Below are 20,353 nucleotides of genomic sequence, written 5' to 3' on the forward strand. Positions count from 1 at the left end.
GGGACAGCACAGGAAGGGAAGACCCTCTATGAGATGGATTGATTCAGTGATTGGGGTAATCGAGATGGGTGTGTCAGAGGCAATGCGATTGGCACAGGATAGAGCACGGTTTAGGGCTGTTGTACATAAGGTCACTATGAGGTGCAAACAACCTGACGGCACATAACAACAACAATATGTCAGTATTTATGCATTCTATTTCTTTCTTAACAACGTCCAGTTTTCTGCATTAATATTTCTCACATCCCATGTTCCTATTACTAGTGTCTACTTGCAACTGTTCCTTCCTCCTTTGTGTTTCCCAACACAAGGGCTCTTCCCCAAGTGCAATTCAGTTGTTGTTGTTGTTATGTGCTGTCTAGTTGCTTGTGACTCATAGCTACCCAAGGTACAACAGCTCTGAACCTTGCTCTATCTTGAATCAATTTCATTGTTTCCAACACAACTACCCCTATCTATTATCCCAGTTACTGTCAATACATCTCATCCAGGGACTTCCTCTCATGTACTATTCCTCCACCCTTCCAAGCATGGTGTCCCTCTCCAAGGACTGGTCTCTCATTCCCTTATACAACAACTAATATATAGTTTGAGCCCAACAACAGCTCTAAGGAGAAAGATGGATAAACTTCTCCACTGCAGTTTATAGCTTTGGAAGCCTACTGGAGAGCCAGCTGTGAGGTAGTTCCAGCTTCCCCTCAAATAGAAAGATATATATGGGTATTTGAACTAACAGAGAAGTGTGGTGTAACCTTAGTTTTAGCAGCACAATTCCTATGGTCTCTACCACCAGAGCTCCCTTTCCTTACACAAAACAACAATTCATTGCTATCAAATCAGAAATGACTCATAGCTGAACCTCCAGTGTGTTTTCAGAGGCCGTAAATCACTGGAAGGATACGACTGAAGATTATCCAGAAACAACTGAAGTAGTACATTGACAGAGAAGTGCCAGAAATGCAAGTTGGGTTTAGAAGAAGTACTAGGGACATCAGAGCCAATGTTAGATGGATGTTGGCTGAAAGTAGAGAGTACAAGAGGAAGGTCTACCTGTTTCATTGAGTACACAAAGCCATTTGACTCTGGCTCCCAACAAATTGTGGTTAACCTTGAGAAGAATTGGAATCCCAGAACACTTAATTTTGCTCCTACTAAAATTATACTTGGAACAGGAAGCAGTCATAAAAACAGAGCAAGCAAACACTGCCTGGTTCAAAATCAGGAAAGAAGTATGTCAGGGATGCATCCTGTCTCCATACTTTTTAATTTATATGTGGAACAGATCATTTGGGAAGCTAGATTTTATAAGGAGGAAGGTACATCAACAAATTGTGGTATGCAGATGACACAACCTTCCTTGCTGAAACTGAGTTGGATCTGAAGCATTTGTTGCAGAAATTCAAGGACTGCAGTCTTCAATGTGAACTGAAGCCCAACATCAACAAAATAAAGAAGATAACCACTGGGCCTCGCAATTGTCAGCACCATGATAAATGGAAAAGAGAGAGATCGAAATTTTTAACAATTTCAGCTTGCTCAGTTCCACAAACAACACTTTTGACATCAGCAGTCAGGAAATCAAAAGATTAATTGCATTAGGCAAATCTGTTGTCAGGGACCTCTCCAGAGTACTAAAGAGCAACAGTGTCAGTTGGTGACCAGGATGCACCTGATCCAGGCCATGATCTTCATAATTACTTGCTATGCATCAGAGAGCTGGCCAATGACTAAAGATGACAGAAGAATTGATGCCTTTCAGCTGTGGTTCTGAATAAGATTATTGAACATTCCATGGACTACCAAAAGAATAAACAGGTATGTCCTGAAAAGGATACAATCCAATTGCTCCTTGGAGGCATTTTAAACGTCTGTCTGACATACTTTGAGTATGTGTCAGGAAGGGACCGGTAGTCCCTAGAGAAGGACACTATGTTTGGAAAGGCAGTGAGTTAGCGCAGGAAAGACCCTGGATGAGAGTGATTGACACAGTAACTGGGGTAATGGGGGTGTGTCAGAGACAATGAACATTGGGCAGGATTCAGAGCTATTGTGCATAGGATTGCTATGAGTTGCAGGTAATTCTACAGCACATAACAGCAGCAATATATATTTTATATGGAAAAAACATACAGTTGTGGTTTGTCAGAACCCTTGAAAACTGGCTCCTCCAGGTATTGCAGTAGGTCCCATTGGAGTACATGGTCTCCAGCTACCTTAACAGCAGACACATGGTCTTGCAAATCATCAATAGCTATAAAACCAATATAAAAGAATGCTTTCCACACTGGGAGATATTGTGGAGGGACTGTGAGGACATGATGCTGATGGTGGCACAGAGATTGTGAAGAGACTGTGGCAAGATATAGCCAGAGGAAACCCTGGAAACAAAGGCCAGAGTTAAAGGTTTTGCTTGACGGATGATTGAAAGAAAAGCTGACTGACAACCACACTGAGAAAATTAGCTGGATGACTGAGGAAGCCAGAGGCTTTTTATATTTGTATTGTAGAACTGAACCCGGACTTACACTAGTTGAGGAATTGGGCCTTGTTAATCTGGTTTGGGACTGGTGGACTAAATCTAGACTAGAATTGTGAGGTATTCTTTCCCACCCCCACTTTCTAACCTATTGTCCGAAGAAATTTCACAACTGTGAGTAAAGTGTGTGAATCTTTCAACAAACATTGGATCCAATGATTTGTAAAAATAAGGGCAGGAGCATGTCTTACTCTGTAGCTATTTTTATACTGTTATAGACAATATTCATGGGACAATTCCCTTTATGAAGTGACTAGAAGTTAAACTTGTCCACTCTCACATTGATCTTCTCCTTTTACAAGTTGACATTTTTAAAGAACACAACTAAAAGAAAGCTTGTGTACCCATACTACACCCAAATGAGGATGGGGAAAAAAGGTAGAATAGAATCTACTAAAACTTTTATGCCTCTGAAAATATAATTTCAAAATGAAGGTAATATAATAAAAACTAATTATATTAGTAGAATGCAATGCATCTTTGCCAATAACAAATGGTAAAAGGGATATGAGGAAACTTTGCAAGTGACGGAATTGTTCTGTATCTTGAGTAAAATAATAGTTTTTCTATTTCTTGATTGGTTTTCTATTTCTTGATTTGATGGAATTTGTCTATACCTTGATTTTATGGACTTTTCTATGCCTTTAATATTATAGTAGTTTTATGGGCATAAACATTTTTTCCAAAATGTATTAACTAGTAACATAAAATGAGTTTATCATATTATATGTAAATTATGCATTAAAAAGTGACTTAAAAGGTAATATACAAACATTGAAAACAAGTAAAAGTGGAGAAAATTTACTATTCATTTGTTAACAGTCAAGTGCTAAAGTAGTTCCCCACGCTAGAAGAAAATTATCCAGATGAAATAATAGAAATGTAAATTTATGAAAAGCAACATAAGCTTAAAATTGTGGCCAAATTTTAAAAATCATTGGCCATTTAAACAAAAATATTTCTTTTTTGCTTTTAACAAAGAGAAATAAAATACATAACAATAGTACAAAGGAACAAAGTAATTTAAAAAATTTGATATTAGATCTTTTATTATCTCAGTCACAACACCAGGTAGTAAACAAACACATGCATTGAAATTGGTAGGGTAAATACAAAAATACACAAAAAATTCTAAAACTATTATACTAATAGAGGACAAATGAAGTGGCAAAAATAATAATGAATTTAAAAGGAAGACTAGTGAACAGATATCCAGGCTGGGTTTAGAAGGGGTCGTGGTACTAGGGATATCGTTGCTGATCTTAGATGGATCTTGGCTGAAAGCAGGGAATACCAGAAGAATGTCTATCTGTGTTTCATTGATTATGCAAAGGCATTTGACTGTGTGGATCATAACAAACTGTGGCTGACTCTGAGAAGAATGGGAATCCCAGAACATTTAATTGTGCTAATACGAAACCTATACTTGGACCAAGAGGCAATAGTCAGAACAGAGCAGGGTAACACTGCATGGTTCAAAATAGGGAAGGGTGTACGCCAGGGATGCATCCTGTCTCCATACCTTTTCAACATGTATGCAGAGCAGATTATCCGAGAGGCTGGGCTCTATGAGGAGAATTGTGGCATCAGGATTGGTGGAAGATCTATCAACAATCTCCGTTATGCAGATGACACAACCTTGCTTGCTGAAACTGAGGAGGACCTCATGCACTTGCTGCGAAGGGTCAAGGACTGCAGCCTTCAGTATGGACTAAGGCTCAATGTCAAGAAGACAAAGATTCTCACCACTGGACCAATTAGCAGCGTCAGGATGGATGACGAAGAAATTGAGAGTGTTCACAGCTTCTGTTTGCTCGGCTCCACAGTCAACACTCTTGGCACCAGCAGTCAGGAAATCAAAAAGCGTATCACGATGGGAAAGTCTGCTGTTAGCGACCTCTCTAAGGTACTCAGGAGCAACAGTGTCTCTCTGGAGACTAAGGTGCGCCTGATACAGGCCATGGTCTTTGCAGTCGCTTGTTATGCATCAGAGAGTTGGAAAATGACTAGGGAGGACAGAAGGAGAGTGGATGCTTTTGAGCTGTGGTGCTGGAGAAGGGTACTGAATGTACCATGGACTGCCAGGAAAACAAACAGATTCATCTTGGAGAGGATTAAACCAAGCTACTCCTTGGAGGCAAAGATTCTGGGGCTTTGTCTGACATACTTTGGACATGTTGCCAGGAGGGACGGGTCCTTGGAGAGGGACATCATGCTTGGGAGGGTGGAGGGACAGCACAGGAGGGGAAGACCCTCTATGAGATGGATTGATTCGGTGACTGGGGTAATCGGGATGGGTGTGTCAGAGGCGGTGCGTTTGGCGCAGAATAGAGCAGGGTTTAGAGCTGTTGTGCATAGGGTCGCTATGAGTCGGAAACGACTCTACGGCACATAACAACAACAACAGTGAACAGATTGCAAAAATAAAAAGTAAATTTCAAAATCATAATCTTAAATACAACTCTAGCTAATCATTATCAATAGTACACTAAGCACACTGGTTTAAAAAAAAATCCTTCGCACAGCACTTACAGGCCTTAAAGCACTACACTGAGTGGAAGAGTACTGACCTGTATGAGCACATATTGCATAATCCCACTTACGTGAAATATCCAAAAAGGGCACAATAGTAGACACAAAGCAATTTAAGGTTACCTAGAGATAGAGAGAAGGAGCTCTGAAGGTGTGGTGGTAACATGCTAGGCTGATAAATGTCAGCCAAACACGTTATTACCCACCAAAGCTCCTTTAGTTAAAAGAAAGCAAACTTAAATGTAATGTTAACACTCACATGCACATAGTCTTCCTTGAGTCAATTTAAACTCATGGTGACTGTCCATCAGATTTTCAACTCTAAATTTTTTATGAGAAAATTATCTCATCTTTCTCCTGTAGAGAACCTCTGACTTTTTGACAACATAAAATGCACCATACCACCCTGGCTCCTTAGTCTCATGTTGTTGTTATGTGCTGTCAAGCTGACTACAACTCATAGCAATCCTATGCACAATGTCTCTGAACCCTGCTCTATCCCGAGCCAATCCAACTGTCTCTGACACACCTAGCCTCTCATTACCCCAGTCACTGTGTCAATCCATCTCATCCAAGTTCTTCTCTCCTGCACTGTCCCTCCACCCTTTCAAGCATGGTGTCCTTCTCCAAGGAGCAAAAAAATCAATGCACAGAAAGTAGGCATACAACAGGGAAAAGTAACAAATTCAAAAGTTAGTTCCTAGAAAAGATTTACTAAAGTGATAAGCATTTAGAAAAATTGATCCAAAAACCAAAATATAAATTACCAATATTAGAAAAAGAAGTCACCATCATTATAAAGTCTAATTATTAAAAGAGAAGTAATTATTATTTTAACAACCTCATACTAATATAAAAAATGGAGAAAAGATTGAAGTTGTTAATAATTTCATCTTGTTATCGTTGTTATATGTCATCAAATCACCTGCAATTCAGAGCGACCCTATGTACAACAACTCTGAGCCCTGTTCTGTCCTGAGCTAACATTATTGTCTCTGACACACCTATCCTCACTACCCTATTTACTGAATCAATCCATCTCCTCAAGGGTCTTCCTCTCTTGTGCTGTCCCTCCAACCTCCCAAGCATGACGTCTCTCTTCAAGGATGGATCCCTCCTTGCATCATGACCAAAGTATGTCAGATGGAGCTTCAGAATCCTTGTCTCCTAGGAGCACCCTGGTCTCACTCTCTCTAGGATGAACCTGTTTTTTCTTCTAGCTGTCCAAAGTATATTCAGTACTCTTCTCCAACATCACAGCTCAAAGGCTTTCTATCATCCCTAGTCATTGTCCAGCTTTCTGATGCATTGCACATAGTTGTGAAGACCATGGCAAGCCTATAGTTGTTATTTTCCCTCCAGTGGGCACCTAAATCCCAGTGGCTCCTTGCACAATCGCATAAATAGTAGTTCTGTTCTGCACCATCCCAGTAATCAGTTGTAAACTGGACCATTATGACCTATAGGATTTTTTACTGGATGATTTTTGCAAGCAGACATTTAGATCATTCTTCCTAGTCTATCTAGTCTGGAAGCTCTGCTGAAACCTGTCTAACAGCATAGCAAAACACAAACTTCCACTCATAAATGTCTTATGTGCATGGAGTATGGTGGCTAGGAATCAAACTTGGACTCCAGGTGGAAAATCAAGAATTCTATCACTGAATCAGTGTTTCTATGCCAACCTCAAAAATTCAAACTCACACTCATGGAACTACCGGTGGATTGTAATTGCCAGCCTTTGGGCTGACAGCAGCACAGTATAACTATGAACTCCACCAGCAGGATCCCTTGATGTTCTAATTTCTAATTTCAGTGTACCTTACTGTCTTCCATTTGCATTTGAGCTCAAAATACACATGAAACCAATTCACTATGCTAAATGCTGATTTTAAATAACCTCTTCTTGTTATCTTGTTTCTTTGCTGAAACCTGACTGGTTAATAGTAAAAGATAAAGATTTCTTTCTCTTTGGATTTATCACTTTACATCTCATTCTCTCACAACCCACAATGCCTTTAATCAGTTCTCTTTCCTAACTCTTTTTCATCCTCAGAGCTCAACAGCTTAACAGCCACACGTCACTTCAAAATTAGCTTCAATAGAGCCCTGTTCCTGGAGTCCTTCCCAAGTTCCAGAGAACTCAGTGTGCCTCTATCAAACATGTTGTTGTTGTTGTTGTTGTTGTTGTTGTTGTTGTTGATTGCCTTCGAGTCGAGCATGACTCATAGCGACCCTGTGAACAAAAGGCTTGAAGCCTTTCTATGACTATTGACATTTATCAAAGTTCATAGAGTTTCCAGAGGCATGCTGTTTAGGAAGTGGATGCCACTCCTGCTTCCAACTGTCAAATATAGCATGTTCATAATAACCTCATTAAATTAGTATTATCTATTAACTTACTCTTTTTAAAAAAAATTTAAAAACCAAAATACCTTATTGCTGTTGAGTCTGAACCAACACATGTATTTTCAGAGACTTTAGATAGCCCAGGAGAAGATTGCCACTTGTTCTCCCCCATAGGGCAACTAGTGGGCCCAGACCACCTGCCTTTATGTTGGCAGCACAACTCCTTATCCACTAGGTCACCATATATCTTGTAGTTGTTGTTGTTATGTGCCATTGAGTCACTGGTGACTCGTGGTGACCCTATGTACAACAGCCCTAAACCCTGCTCTATCCTGTGCCAATCTCATTGTCTCTGACACACCTACTCCAAACACCCCAGTCACTGAATCAATCCATCTCATCGAAGGTCTTCCCCTCCTGCGCTGTCCCTCCACCCTCCCAAGCATGATGTCCCTCTCCAAGGACCGGTGCCTCCTTGCAACACATCCAAAGTACGTCAGATGAAGCCTCAGAATCCTTGCCTTCAAGGAGCAGCCTGATTTGTTCAACTAGTAACTAAAATGTTGGAGGTTTACAGAAACAACGAGTGGAAACTGCCCAAAGATACCTACTATGACTTTGAAGCCAAGGCAGCTGACCACAAGCAGGAGGAGGACCGCAAGCGGAAGCAGCAGCGGCCCACATGCATCAAGCGGGTGATTGCACACCCATCCTTCCATAATATAAATTTCCAGCAAGCAGAAAAGATGATGGAGACCATGGACCAGGGTGACGTGATCATCCGACCAAGCAGCAAGGGCGAGAATCACCTCTCAGTGACCTGGAAGGTCAGTGACGGCATCTACCAGCACGTGGGTGTTCGAGAAGAAGGCAAGAAGCATGCCTTCACCCTGGGAGCCACCCTGTGGATCGACAGGGAGCAATTTGAAGACTTGGACGAGATCATTGTCCGCTTTGTCCAGCCCATGGCGTCTTTTGCTCGGGACCTTCTGAACCACAAGAATTATCGGGACTGCAGTGGTGGGGACTGCAAGAAATTAGAGGAGCTGCTCATCCAAACTAAGGCGGAGAAGCCCCCCTTCCACCCTTATTTCATCTGGGCCTGCAAGCAACTGCCCGGCAAGTTCCTACTGGGGTACCAGCCCGGGAGTAAACCCCGGATAGAATATGTGACAGTGACTCCAGAAGGATTCCGGTACCGTGGCCAAATCTTCCCAACTATGAATGGACTTTTTACATGGTTTAAGCATCATTACCAAGATCCTGTACCAGGTATCACCCCCAGCAGCAGCAGCAGCAGGACTCGGACACCTGCCTCTATCAACGCTACTCCAGCCAACATCCACTTTGCGGATGTCACACGGGCTGTGAACGCTCTGCCTCAGAACACGACCTCACAGATGTTCAGGGCCATTGCTGCTGTGAGCAGCCAAGGACAGAACCACAACGTCACCCCCGCCCAGTGGGCCTCTAGCCAGTACGGCTATGGTGGCAGCGGAGGGGGCAGCAGCGCTTACCATGTGTTCCGAGCACCGGCCCAGCAGCCAGTGGCCACACCACTAAGGACCCCCGGCTACTCCTACACAAGCCCAAGCCAACCCATCGCCACACCACAGTACCACCAGCCACAGGCCAGCACCACCCCCGAGTCTGCCCAGGCCCAACCCCAGCCTTTATCCAGCTCCAGACAATGGCAGCAGCAGCCGCCAAAATCCAACAGCCATGAGGCCATCGACTGGGGGAAGATGGCAGAACAGTGGCTGCAGGAGAAGGAGGCAGAGTGGCGGAAGCAGAAGCAGAGGCTGACACCTTGGCCCTCCCCCAGCCCCATGATCGAAAGCACCCCCGTGTCCATTGCTGGCGATACCACCCCGCTGCTGGATGAAATGCGTCGGTAGTGGGCCTGCTCCTCGGACTCTGTTACGTCGGAAGCTGGAAAAGGCCTGGCCGCCTTTTCTCCCTGCCCCCTCCTTTTCTGTCCATAAAGTGGCATGAAGTGACGTTCTCTTTGGTGGTCGGCCTGGATGGGTGGCAGGCTGGATGGCCTTGCGAACTTGAGCTCAGTGTGCACTAGGCGACAATACTCTGTCCAGGCACTTGCCAACCACCTGCCCTTGGACCAGGCTGGGAGGGGAGTGTGGTGAGGAAGAGGATGAGAGAGAGAGAGTGGAACAGTTTGCTATTCTACTCCCTGCAAGCCATTTGGAGCTTTTGCCCCCACCTGACTCCGGGCTGTGATGGGAGCGCCAAGCTCAACGCATGAGTCTACCCTAGTTCTTGTGGGGAGGGGGATGTTATTTATTCATTACGGAGCAAGACGGAAAGTATTTAGGATCCTGATGCCAACAGCTCAGGTGGTTCTCACAGCAGGAGAGCAGGGGACAGAGCAGGGCTCACCTGCCCAGCCCCTGCCTGGCTGCCCTTTCCCACCTACTACTGCCACCACCGCTTCCTGCCTGGCATTTGAATAAGCAGTGTTTCTATAGAATAAGATAGATGATAGATAGATAGATAGATAGATAGATAGATAGATAGATAGATAGATAGATAGATAGATAGATGATAGATAGATAGATAAACTAAATAAATAAATACAAACCTAACTAACTAACTAACTAAATAAATAATTTTAAAAAATGTTGGAGGTTTCCATCTACCCAAAGATACCACAGTGAAGGGCCAGGAAATCTATTTCTGAAAACTCAACTGCTGAAAACCCTTAAGAGCACAGTTTTAGACCACACATGGAGTCACTACAAATCAGAATCAGCTCAAAGGTGACTGGTTTGTTTCAGGTTCTGTTATCTTCTCGCTATCAGTAGCACGATGTAAGGTTCTGGAGATAGAGCAAGAACACACTGGTAAATAAGTGGACATAATGAAAAAGGCAGAGAAGAAGATTGTTTCCAACTCTCATCTTCATCCTAGTGGAAATGCCAGATTCCTAGGCTGAAATATTAGGTATAAGTCTTAGATAGCTAATCTTAACAGAAATCTGGCTTTTAGATACTCCCTATTAATCCATTAGCCATTATTTCCCATGCTTGAAATTTACCTGCTTATGTAATGCAGACTTATGAAAACATAAAACTGCTGTTGACATAAAAGTTTAAATAAAATGTTCTGGGACAATTTTTACAATTTCACAAACAACAAAGTGAACGAAGCCAAAATAATTTTCTACTCACCCAGAATAAATTGTTAATTATTGTGACAAGGGGAGAGGCCCTGGCTCTTTCCCAGGCTGACCTGCTCCTCTGCTGTAACACATACAGTGACGCACTACAGGGCAACGTGATTGAATGCTTTACACCGCCTTGTACCTCTCAGGGACTATCAGACAAGTTCTCAGTTGGTGACCTGGAGTCGAGCTACCCTCGACACCATGTGGCCTTACCACAGGACAGAGAATAGGGCACAGCCAGACAGCCTCAGCACATGGTGGCTGCTGGATTAGAAAGCAATACATTAGACAGAAGTTTCTTATCCCAGTATGGGATTTCTCTCCGAATGAATTCTTCCTGTGGCCTCCCAATCCATTGTGAGCCCTTACTGCTCCTTAGATTTATGGACGGTCACGGGCTTTTATTATTGTTTGCTGAGAGACTATTATATTACCTTAGCATCCTCAAAGAGGAGTTGGCTAAGCAATTAAAGACATATTTCCTCATTCATTGCCATTGAGCTGGTTCTGGCACATAGCAACCTTCCTCCAGGTTTCTGAGGCTGTAAATGTTAATGGCAGGAGACTTCCGATCTTTCTCCCAAGGAGTGGCTAGTGGATTCTATTGGAGAGGCAGTCTTTGGTTAACACAACAACATCCTGCAGACCACATACACCACCAGAGCTCCTTATTAAAGACATAAACTGAGTCAAAGAACACTGAACACCTACCGTAAAGGTGTTTGTCAGAGGTGATAGGAAAGGTAGCAAAAGATGACGTACAAAAAGCAAAAGAAAACTACAAACATTAAACGTGGACAGAAGAAAATGGTGAGCAAGTGATTGGACAATGGAGGAAGGACAATGATCTCTTTGCAGGGGCAAACACCTTGTGTGAAATACGTTCAAAAGTTTTTTGGAAAATGGAATTTATAGGTGGTCAGCTTAGATATCTAGCTGATAAAATTCCTAAATAATATTTTAAAGAGGCTGAGGGATTTTTCCTTGCCACTTACAGTACGAAGTTAAGGCAAAGAGGCAAAATAACATACTATAACAAAAAAGAAAAACCACTTCCAAAGCTTAAAGATTTGTAAAAGTCTGTTGTACAAACTGAGAACACATGTCATAGGGTTTACATCAGAGACATGGTTAATGAGATGAAGGCTGGGACTGATGTTGCTGGGTGACTCAAATGACTACCCCCTACACTCCAATACACACACACACACACACACACACACACACACACCCTGTACTATATACACACCTTCAAGAAAACCTGTGGAAATCAGAATCCATTTAAGACAAAAATCTGTCAGGAAAAAAAAACAACAAAAAAACAAAAAATATTTCCATAAAACAAGCATGATAGAAAAACAGTCCATTGGCAGGGTAGAGATCTAGTCAAACCCAGGGAAACAAGACAGTCCCTTTGAGTTTCCATTTTCACATGTTTCATAGTGTGTGTGGGGGGGGGGGGGAAACACAACCAAAAACAAATGAGTTTTCTTGTTTTAGGGACTCCTTGTGACCTCAAGTATTACAGAGTAAAGTTGCTTCTTGGGGTTTTCAAGACCGCAAGCCGTTTTCATTTAAGCAGGACTCTAACAATGGGCTTAAGCCTATTGGAAATTATGAGGATAGCAAAGAATAGGGAAAGGTTCAGACCTGTTGTTTATAGGGTCACAATGAGTCATACTTCACTTGACAGAACCTAATAACAAAACAAGCAATGTAAGTATTTAAGCTACCTGTCAACCAAGGTGTCTCCACCAGTCTGACTGTGGAACTCCTCATGAATAAATGGCCAGACATAATGAAGGAAATACTGGGTCTGCACTCAGACAGGTGCTTCCACAGATAGTTAGATATGCCTGACGACACTGGGGCTGCCCGCCACTCCTGTTTCCATGGAAACAGACATTGGATCATTGAAACCCAGAGTATGAGAGCTTAAACTAATCACTGTAGCAAAAAAATAAAAAACAACGGCCTATTTTCTTCCCACAGTGTGGGAATGGTGATTAGGTTTATGGTCCCCTATCCTTTTCCTGGAGGCATGCTTTTATAGAAATTGGGATAGCAGGCCATCATTTGGAAATTTTTACTGCACCTGTTCAGTCCAAGCTGTGTCGGTACTGTTTTCCCAATAAAACATCAAAATTCAACACAACTCCAAATCCTGGAGTTAAATTGAAATTAGAATACTAAGCAATTCAGCCTGAAATTTTACGTTTCATATGATAAGGTTGCTGTTAAAGAAATGAGAACTTTTGCAATTTCTATCTTTATAAACATAAAACGTAACTTCTCAATATTGGCAGTATGGACATAGATTTTAAAAAATACTAATCAATTCACAACATAAACAGTCTTTCAAGCATCGAGGAAACTCTACATCCAGGAGAGGATAAAATAGATGAATGGGACCTTCTAAGAATCAAATCTCTATGCACATCCAAAAACTTCTCCAACAGAGTAAAAAGGGAAGCCACAGACTGGGGAAAAGTATTTGGTAATGACATGTCAGATAAGGGACTCATATCTAGAATTTATAAAATACTCAAGCACAACAACAAGATAAAGGTAAAAAACCCAGTTGAAAAATGGGCACAGATATGGACACTTCACTAAAGAAGACATTCAGATGGCCAACAAGCACATGAAGAAATGTTCACAATTCCTAGCTCTAAGAGAGATGCAAATCAAAACAACTATTCTGACACCTATCAGAATAGCAAAATTTAACAGGAAAGCAAATATAAAATGCTGGCGAGGTTGTGGAGAAACTAGAACCCTTATTCACTGTTGGTGGGAGTGTAAAATGGTGCAACCACTATGGAAGACTATATGACACTTTCTCAAAAGGTTTCAAATAGAAATACCATTTGACCCAGAAATTCCACTACTGGAAATTTACCTTAAAGAAACCATAACTGCCACTAAGTAGACATATGCACATCCATGTTTACTACAGCTTTGTTCATAATAGCAAAGAGCTGGAAACAACCCAAATGCCCGTCAACAAACGAATGGGTAGAGAAGCTCTGGTATATTCACACAATGGAATACTATGTTGCGTTGAAAAACAAAGAACTCATGCAATATTATTCAAAATGGATGACTTTGGAGGACATTATGCCGAGTGGAATATCTCAGTCACAAAAGAACAAATATTGCATAGTGTCACTGTTGTAAAACAGGACTGACATTGGGGTTGAGGAAAGACAGAGAAGGAGGGGAAGAATGATGTATACGGCATTAAAACAGATGAAGGAGAGAACTTAAAGGGATATATGAATGGCTCTTATTGTCATGACAGGAGTCCATAATGAAAGCTGCACAGTAGAGTGGACTTGAGGGGGAGGGATTGCATAACAATGAAAGAGTTTTTCTTTTCCTTCTCAAGGAGAAGAGTGAATTGGGGTGTGGGGGGGAGAAAAGTGCAACAATGAATGATTGTAAACCCTAAGTCTCTGTAAATTTCATTTAAATTAATTAAGAAAATAATAAAAAATAAAATGCTATGCTACCAAAAAAACCCCATACTAATCAGGCTAAAAGTCAATAAGTTGCCTGGAATTTACCTGTATTTATAAATGTACACACTCCGGTATCTAATGACAGACACTGCATCACTATCTCATTCAGGAGCTTCCTCTCTTTTGCTGACACATCACTTTTCCCAGTCTCATGTCCTTTTCCAACCACTGCCACCCCCAACAATATGCCCAACATATGTTGTTGTTGTTATTGTTATGAGCCGTCGAGTCGCTTGCGACTCATAGCGACCCTGTGTACAACAACCCTAAACTCTGCTCTGTCCCAAACCAATTGCACTGCCTCTAACACACTCATCCCAATTACCCCAGTCACTGAATCAATCCACCTCATAGAGAGCCTTCCCCTCCTGCGCTGTCCTTCCACCCTCCCAAGCATGATGTCCCTCTTCAAGGCCTGGTCCCTCCTTACAACATGTCCAAAGTATGTTAGATGGAGCCTCAAAATCCTTGCTTCCAAGGAGCCGCCCAGTTTGACCCTTTCCAGGATGAATCTGTTTGTTTTCCTAGCAGTCCATGTACCCTCAATACTCTTCTCCAGCACCACAGCACTCCATTTACCATAGGAATCAGATTGATTACATCTGTGTAAAGACCAGCTGAGTTGTGGGAGGTTATCCAGGGTATCATCCAGGAAGAGTGCAAACTGTCATTGCAAAGACAGAAGAGGAAGAGAAGACCAAAATGGATGTCAGAAGAGACTGAAAATTGCACAGGAGTGCAGAGAAGCCAAAGCAGACAGAAGAATTCAAGATACTAAAGATTTGAATAGAAGATTTCCAAAGGTAACACGGGATGACAAACTAAAATATTACAATGAAATGGGCAAGGAGTTGGAGTCAGACAATCAAAAGGGCTCAGCATTTCTTAAGCTCAAGGAACTGAAGAACAAATTCAAACCTCAAGTGGCTATAATCAAGGATGCTTTAGGCAGAATATTAAATGATCCAGGAAGTATCAAGAGAAGATAGAAGGAGTACACAGAGTCACTGTATCAGAAGGGATTGGCTGACACAGAAGAATGTCATGAAATAACATATGAGCAAGAACCTATGGTGATGAAGGAGGAAGTTCAAATTGCTCTGAAGAAACTGGCAAAAAACAAGGCTCCAGGAGTTGATGGCATACCAATTGACGTATTTCAACAAACAGACATTGGCCTGGATGTGCTCACTAAGTTGTGCCAAGAAATCTGGAGGACAGTGAGCTGGTCAAATGACTAGAAAAGATCTCTATTTGTTCCCATTCCAAAGAAAGGTGACCCAACTGAGTGCAGAAATTATCGAACAATATCATTAATATCACAGGCAAGCAAGATTCTGCTGAAAATTATCCAAAAACGTTTGGAACAATATGTCAACAGAGAACTGCCATATGTGCAGGCTGGATTTAGAAGAGGTAGTGGTACTAGGGATATTATAGCTAATGTTAGATGGATCTTAGCTGAAAGCAGAGAATACCAGAAGAATGTCTATCTGTGCTTCATTGACTATGCAAAGGCGTTTGACTGTGTGGGTCATAACACACTGTGGCTGACTCTGAGAAGAATGGGAATCCCAGAACATTTGATTGTGCTAATGCGAAACCTCCCCCAGGGATTATTCTGTCTCCATACCTTTTCAATCTGTATGCAGAACAGATCATCCAAGACGCTGGGCTGTACGAAGAGGAATGTGGCATCAGGATTGATGGAAGAATCATCAGCAACCAGCGTTATGGAGATGACACAACCCTGCTTGCTGAAACTGAGAAGGACCAGAGGTGCTTGCTGTGGAAGGTCAAGGACTACAGCCTCCTATATGGATTGAAGTTCAACATCAAGAAGATAAAGATTCTCACCACTGGGCCAATTGGCAGCATCATTATGTATGGTGAAGAGATTGAGATAGTTAACAGTTTCAGTTTACTTTATTCCACAGTCAACATTCTTGGTAACAGCAGCCAGGAAATCAAGAGACGAATTGCACTGGGAAAGTCAGCTGTGAGGGACCTCTCAAGAGCACTGAAGAGCAACAACATCAGGCTGGAGACTAAGGTGCACCTTATCTGGGCTATAGTATTCACAATTACATGCTATGTGTCAGAGAGTGGGGCAGTGAATAGGGATGATAGAGAATTGATGCCTTTGAGCTGTAGTGCTGGAGAAAAGTATTGAATATACCATGGACTGCTAGAAGAACAAACAGGTTTGTCCTGAAGAAGGTGAAGCTGGAATGCTCCTTGGAGTTAAGGATTCTGAGGCTTTGTCTGACATACTTTGGGCATGTTGCAAGGAGGGACTGGTCCTTGGAGAGGGACAAAATGTTTGGCAGAGCGGAAGGGCGGCATAGCATAGAAAGACCTTTGATGAGATTGATCGATTCTGTGACTAGAGTGGTGGGAATGAATGTGTTTGAGATGGCTAGGTTGGCACAGGATAGAATGGCGTTTAGAGCTCTTGTACATAGGGTCACTATGAGTCGCAAGTGACTTGGTGGCACATAACAACAACAACAACAAATTATATTGGAGGATGTTGTCTATATTTCTCCCATGGAGCTACTGATAGATTTTAACCACTAGAAAAGTGTCGTCTTTTGACTAGCAGTGCAACTCCTGTGGACTAGCCACCAGAGACACACACTCAGGCAAGAACAGACAAAGAAAGAAGCAGAGAGCAGCTATGCCTGTGGCTACCAAAATCTGGGAGAGGCAAGAATATATCCTCCCCTTGTGGAACAAGGCCTATATTCTTCAGTCCTCTACCACTCAAGAGCACTTGGGCAGCTATTCAATTTAAATTATCATTTTCTATAAAATCGGCTTAGTTTTGCAAATATGTTTTGCAACCATATGTAGTCTCAATATTTTTAGTTACTTTTATTAAAATGTTTTCTATTGTGATATAGCATCAGAACAGACTCATAGCTGTTCCTCTAGTGGGTTTTTAATATAAATCACAGGAAAGGAGATTGCTTGTTTTCTCCCACAGTGCAGCTGGTGGATTCAAACTGTGTCCTCCATGTTAGTAGGAAGACTCTTGTATTCTATTAGCAATGGTGAAAAAAAAAGTTTCCATCCAATAGTATATGCATTGTTCAATAAAACATACAAACATATCCACTTATAAATTCAGGTATTAAAAATGAAGTAGTTTTGCTTTAAATATCTTCAATTTTTCCAAATTCCTGGTAGATTTTTCTAAGGGTATCTTAGTAATATTTAAAAAACTGGTTGACACAAGGACTAGAAAAAGATCCTTATTTTCCAACCTTAAATAACGAAATACGCACTCTATCCTTTCAAAATTTTACCCTCTAAGCCATTATCAAAAACAGCTAGTGTTTTAAAAAATTTACTTTGATCACTTATGTATTGTTGTTATAAATAATTTGTCTCAATTTTTGACAAGTCTTCACAAACTGCATTTCTTTTAAAAGTAAAACACATTCTTTCTGATCCCTAGAGGGCAAAATTTAGATAAATTTCAAGAACCATACAGTTGTATTATTGCTATAATTATTCTAAAACTATTGTGTTCAAGAGGAAAGAGAGTTGGAAATGTAGATCAAGTTAGTTTTGTGTACTAACTTGAAACTTGAATTTGAATGTGGAGCATCAGTATAAACTGCAGCTTTATTTATTTAAAAAGATGTAGAAACAATGGCCACCTGGAAACAGCAAGCATCCCTAATGCACCCTGTGCAGAGGACTAGATTCCAATTCCTAGTGACGTTCCAGCCAGATTTCTGAGGCTATGAATTCTGATGGGAGGGGACCACCCTGCTTTCTTCTAAGAAGCTAGTAGATTCAAACCATTGACTTTTCCATTAGTTGTACAATACATAAAACATGACATCCCTTGAGATTCTTGTGTATCTTAAATTCTCCAAAAAGTCCACTAGAAAAAAAACCAAAGAGCTCACCAAAACAAATTGTTAAAAGATATAAACAAACAAAAAAAAGGAAATTTACAGACTCAATATTGCTCTAGAGCAGTAAGAAGCCAAAGCAAGGGGAAGAAATCAGGAAATTAAGGAGCTGAACAGAAGATTTCAAAGGACAGCTCAGGAAGACACAGCAAAGTATTATAATGAAATGGGGCAAACTCGACCAGCAATTCTTAAGCTGAAGGAACTGAAGAACAAATTTAAGCCTCAAATTGCAGTACTTGAGGATGCTATGAGGAGAACGTTGCATGATCCAGGAAGCTTCAAAAGAAGATGGAAGGGGTACACAGAATCATTATACCAAAAAGAATTGTCTGATATAAAAGAAATTCATAAAAAAAACATATAACCAAGAGGACATGGTGCTGAAGGAGAAAGTTCAAGCTGCTCTGAAGAAATTGGCAAAAGAAAAACAATGTCCCAGAAATCAATGGAATGCCAGCTGACATATTTCAACAAACAGATGCAGCCCTGGCATGCTCACCAGACTGCGCCAAGAAATCGGGAGGATAGCTAGCTAGATATGTGACCTGACAGAGTATAGAAATTAGCAGACGATATCACTAATATCTTATGCAAGTAAAATCCTGCTGATGATCATCTCAAAACCACTGAAATTACCAGAAAAACAAGTTGAGTTTAGAAGAGGCTATGGTACTAGGGGCATTATTACAAATGTCAGATGGATGTTGGTCAAAAGCAGATAGTACCAAAAGAATGTCTACCTGTGTTTCATTGACTATGCAACACATTGCATAGTCACTACAAATTGTGGCTAACCTTGAGAAGAATAGAAATCCCATAACACCTGATTGTGCTCATGCAAAACCAGGAGGCCATCATCAGAACAGAGCAAAGAAATACTGCATGGCTCAAAATCAGGAGAGGAGTGTGTCAGGGATGTGTCCTGTCTCCATACCTTTTCAATCTATATGTGAAACAGATCATTCAGGAGGCTGGACTTTATGAAGAAGAATGTGGCATCAGGATTAGAGGATGATGCATCAAAATAATCTCTACATTCTAGAGATGACACACTTTTGCTCACTGAAACTGAGGAGAGCCTGAAACATTTGCTGCAGGAAGGTCGAGGACTGTAGTCTGCAGTATAGATTGAAGCTCAACATCAAGAAAATGAAGACTCTCACCACTGAGCCAAATGGCAGCACCATAATAGATGAAAAAGATATTGATGTTAACTATTTCAGCTTGCTAGGTCCCACAATCAACACTCGTGGAAACCAAAAGATGTCAGAAAAACAAAAGATGATTTGCATTAGGAAAATATGCTGTCAGGAACCTCTCCAGAGTGCTTAAGAGCAATGATGTCAGTCTAGAGACTAAGGTGCACCTGATCCAGGTCATTATTTTTGCAACTACTTGCTATGCATTCCATTATGGAATTGCCATGGGAAAGTCTGCTGTTAAGGACTTCTCCAAAGTACTGGAGAGCAATGGTGTCTCTCTGGAGACTAAGGTGTGTCTGATACAGGCCATGGTCTTTGCCTTCACTTGTTATGCATCAGAGACTTGGACAATGACTAAGGAGGATATAAGAAGAATTGATGCCTTTGAGTTGTGGTGTTGGAGAAGAGTATTGAGGGTACCATGGACTGCTAGGAAAACTAACAGATTCATCCTGGAAAGGGTTAAACTGGGTGGCTTCTTGGAGGCAAGGATTCTGAGGCTTCGTCTAACATACTTTGGACATGTTGTAAGGAGAGATCGGTCCTTGGAGATGGACATCATGCTTGGGAGGGTGGAGGGACAGCCCAGAAGGGGAAAGCCTCTATGAGGTGGATTGATTCAGTGACTTGGGTAATCGGGATGGGTGTGTCAGAGGCGGTGCAATTGGCACAGGACAGAGCAGAGTTTAGGGCTATTGTAGATAGGGTTGCTGTGAGTCACAGGCGACTCGACGGCACATAACGACAAAAACTTGCTATGCATCAGAGAGCTGGACAATGACCAAAGACGGCAGAAGAAGAATTATTATATTTGTATTGTGGTGCTAGAGAAGAGTATTGAATATACCATGGCCTACTACGAGAACTAACAAATATGTCTTGGAGAGGGAGAAACCAAACTCTCCCTGGAGGCCAGACTTTTGAAGCTCTGCCTGACATACTTTAGGCATGTGACAAGGAAGGACCAGTCCTTGGACAAGGATATCATGCTTGAAAGGTGGGATCATCTCAGGAGAAGAGACTATAGATGAGATGGATTTACACAGTATATGGGGTAATAAGAGTAGATACAGTGTCAGATACCGTGAGATTGT

General features: G+C 41.6%; 1 pseudogene; it reads left to right on the plus strand.

The window, feature by feature from the left end:
- Window positions 1-7,977: 7,977 nt before the first annotated feature.
- On the plus strand, window positions 7,978-9,315 carry LOC102854640 (annotated as a pseudogene).
- Window positions 9,316-20,353: the final 11,038 nt, after the last annotated feature.

The sequence above is a fragment of the Elephantulus edwardii genome, unplaced genomic scaffold (assembly GCF_000299155.1).
Source record: "Elephantulus edwardii isolate Elephantulus edwardi_28Jun2011 unplaced genomic scaffold, EleEdw1.0 scaffold00031, whole genome shotgun sequence".
Lineage (NCBI taxonomy): Eukaryota > Metazoa > Chordata > Mammalia > Macroscelidea > Macroscelididae > Elephantulus > Elephantulus edwardii.